The sequence below is a fragment of the Vicia villosa genome, unplaced genomic scaffold, assembly GCF_029867415.1.
Source record: "Vicia villosa cultivar HV-30 ecotype Madison, WI unplaced genomic scaffold, Vvil1.0 ctg.000325F_1_1, whole genome shotgun sequence".
Classification (NCBI taxonomy): domain Eukaryota; kingdom Viridiplantae; phylum Streptophyta; class Magnoliopsida; order Fabales; family Fabaceae; genus Vicia; species Vicia villosa.
This window is the reverse complement of record NW_026705145.1, coordinates 229,688-233,285: the sequence shown is the minus strand read 5'-3', so window position 1 is coordinate 233,285 and position 3,598 is coordinate 229,688.

Sequence of the window (3,598 nt, the reverse complement as noted above, 5' to 3'; positions counted from 1 at the left end):
GTTCCTCTGAATACTTGCAAAATTTACATTCTTATAATGGTAATCAGCAAATTCAAATTGCTGATGGTAATAAACTTCCTACCACTGATGTTGGTGACATAAACTCTAACTTTCGTGACGTGCTTGTATCACCCGGACTTGCTTCCAACTTATTGTCGGTTGGCCAATTGGTGGATAACAATTGCAATGTTAATTTTTCTCGTGTTGGTTATCTTGTGCAGGATCAGGTGTCGGGGAAGGTGATCGCGAAGGGAAGGTTTTCTCGTGTTGATAACAATTATAATGTTAATTTTTCTTGTTTCCGCTCCAGTTTAGTTCTAGTCATTTAACTTTCTGAGGATTGGCATAGAAAATTGGGCCATCCAAATTATGTTGTCTTGTCTCATTTATTTAAAACTGGTTTGTTAGGAAATAAACATGATTGTCCTGCTTCTATTTTATGTTCCGTTTGCAAATTGGCCAAAAGTAAAACACTTCCTTTTCCGTCAGGTGCTCATCGTGCTTCTCCTTGTTTTGAGATGATTCATAGTGATGTGTGGGGAATGTCTCCTGCAGCATCTCATGCTCACTGTAAATATTTTGTCACATTTATTGATGATTACAGTCGCTTTACTTGGATATATTTTCTTAGATCTAAGTCTGAAGTGTTTTATATGTTTAAGAAGTTTTTGACATATGTTGAAAATCAATTTCAAGCAAGTGTTAAAAAAATTTTGATCTGACTCAGGAGGTGAGTATATGTCTCATGAATTTCAGGGTTACCTACAACAAAAAGGGATCTTGTCTCAACGGTCTTGTCTCGATACCCCCCAACAAAACGGGATGGTGGAGCTAAAGAATCGTCATTTGCTTGATGTAACGCGCACCTTACTTCTTCAAGCTTCTGTGCCATCCCGATTTTGGATAGAGGCTCTTTCCACAGTTGTATTCTTGATTAATCGTCTTCCTTCTACGGTTATTGATTTTGATTCTCCCTTCTTTCGGCTTTTTAAAATTCAGCCTAATTATAGTGATTTACATACTTTTGGCTTTTTAAAATTCAGCCTAATTATAGTGATTTACCTCCGTTTGTATGTTATGATGTTTTGAGTTACATACTATTCAATGTGCATTTATGGGGTATAGCAACTCTCATAAAGGTTTTGTATGTTATGATGTTTCTAATCACCGTTTTCGAGTTTCTCGGAATGTTACAATTTTTGATAATCAATATATGTTTCATTCTCTTTTTCCTGTCACAAATAATATTGTTATTCTTCCTAATTTTTCTGTGATGCCTCGATCTATAGAACGTTACAAACTAGGAATCACATATGCCAGACAACGCAGAAAACAGGTTCCCACCGCCCCTCTCGACACAGATCCGCCACCTGATCCTGAACCGTTTGAACCACGACGTTCTGGTTGAATATCTAAAGCACTAGATAGATATTCACCAGACAGGTATTATTCCTCACATACTTCTCTGACTGCCTCACTGTCTAGCATATCTATTCCTACTTGTTATGCACAGGCTGTTAAAGACTTGCGCTGGATAAAAGCAATGAATGAGGAGCTTCAGGCCCTTCAAGAGAATTTTACATGGGATATTGTCTCTTGTCCCCCCTGATATCAAACCCATAGGCTGCAAATGTGTGTATTCTGTGAAACTGAATTCTGATGGGTCTCTCAACCGTTTCAAGGCTCGATTGGTTGCCTTAGGAAATAAGCAGGAATATGGAATTGATTATGATGAGACATTTGCGCCGGTTGCCAAAATGACATTTGTTCGTACGATACTCTCTATAGCCGCTTCTAATGGGTGCTCTTCACCAAATGGATGTGAAAAATGAATTTTTTTTCATGGTGACCTGACGGAAGATATCTATATGACTCCTCCTCAAGGCTTATTCTCGTCATCTAAAGGTGTGTGCAAGCTCAAACGCTCCTTATACGGTTTGAAACAAGCACCTAGAGCATGGTATGAAAAATTCTGCTCTACTCTACTTGGGTTCTCCTTTACTCAGAGTCAATATGATTCTTCTCTATTTATTCATCGAACATCTACTGGAATAGTCCTACTTTTTTTATATGTTGATGATATGATTATTACTGGTTCTGATAATGCTTCGATTCAAAGCCTTAAACAACAATTACAAGCATCGTTTCATATGAAAGATCTTGGTAAGTTGCATTATTTTCTTGGTCTTGAGGTTCACTCTACATCCAAGGGTATATTCCTCCATCAACACAAGTATGCCACAAATTTAATTTCTATGGCTGGTCTCCAATCGGCTAATCCACTGGATACTGCTCTTGAGGTTAATGTTAAATATCATTGTGATGATGGTGATATGTTGTCTGATCCCTTCTTGTATTGTCAACTCGTGGTTAGCCTTAATTACTTGACTATTACTCGCCCTGACATATTGTTTGCTGTTCAACAAGTAAGTCAATTCATGCACTCTCCTCGCCACCTTCACTTGGCAGCAGTTCGTCGTATAATTCGTTACTTGAAGGGAAGCTCTCATCGTGGTTTATTCTTTCCTACTGGAGTTGCTCTTAAATTGAGTGTTGTTAGTGATGCCGATTGGGCAGGGTGTCCTGATACTCGATGATCTGTCACTGGTTGGTGCATGTTTCTTAGCTCTTCATTGATCTCATGGAAAAGTAAGAAATAAGCGAGAGTCTCTAAATCTTCTACTAAATCCGAGTATCGTGCCATGTCTGCTGCTTGTTCTGAAATAATTTGGCTTCGTGGTCTTCTGGCTGAACTTGGATTTCCTCAAGTAGCGCCAACTTCACTTTATGCTGACAATACAAGTGACATCCAAATTGTTGCGAATCCTGTTTTTCATGAACGCACCAAACATATTGAAGTTGATTGTCACTCAATCCGTGACACTTATGATGACCGAGTAATATCGCTTCATCATGTCAGTACGCAATTGCAGATTGCAAATATTCTTACCAAGGCTGTTCCGCGTCCACGTCATCAGTTTCTTGTTAGCAAATTGATGCTCATTGACAAGAAGCATCAATTTGAGGGGGGGTGTGAATAAGAATTAGGTAGAAATTGATTTGGTCTCATTAAATATAATTATTTAGTGTAATTACTGATATAGCCTTGTAACTATTATATATACGAGAAATAATAATGAGAAAGGTATCAAGCCAAGAATTATTGACATTGTGTATATTGTTATTTCTCAATGAGCTTCTCCAATTTGTTGATGAGACGGTCATAATTAATGATGATTACTTGGAAAATCTTTTGAGTATCAAAGCAATTTTGAGGGATTTTAAAGTGGTATCAGGGTTAAGTATAAATTTTGACAAAAGTAGTCTTTTTAGTATTAATATCTCCAATTCGAACTTGTAGGCAGCTTATGAGTGTCTAGCTTGCAAAGTTGGTTCCTTGACTTTCAAGTTTCTTAGAATTTCTATTAGAGCTAGCCGTAGAAAGAAGTCAACTTGGACTCCTATTTTGGACAAACTGAGAAGGATACTGTCAGAGTCGCATGGTAGAAATCTCTCTATTGGAGAATGGGTAACCCTCCTAAAAATGGTTTTCAATAATTTTCCTATTTTCTTTTTATCCTTCTTCAAAGCTCCTAAG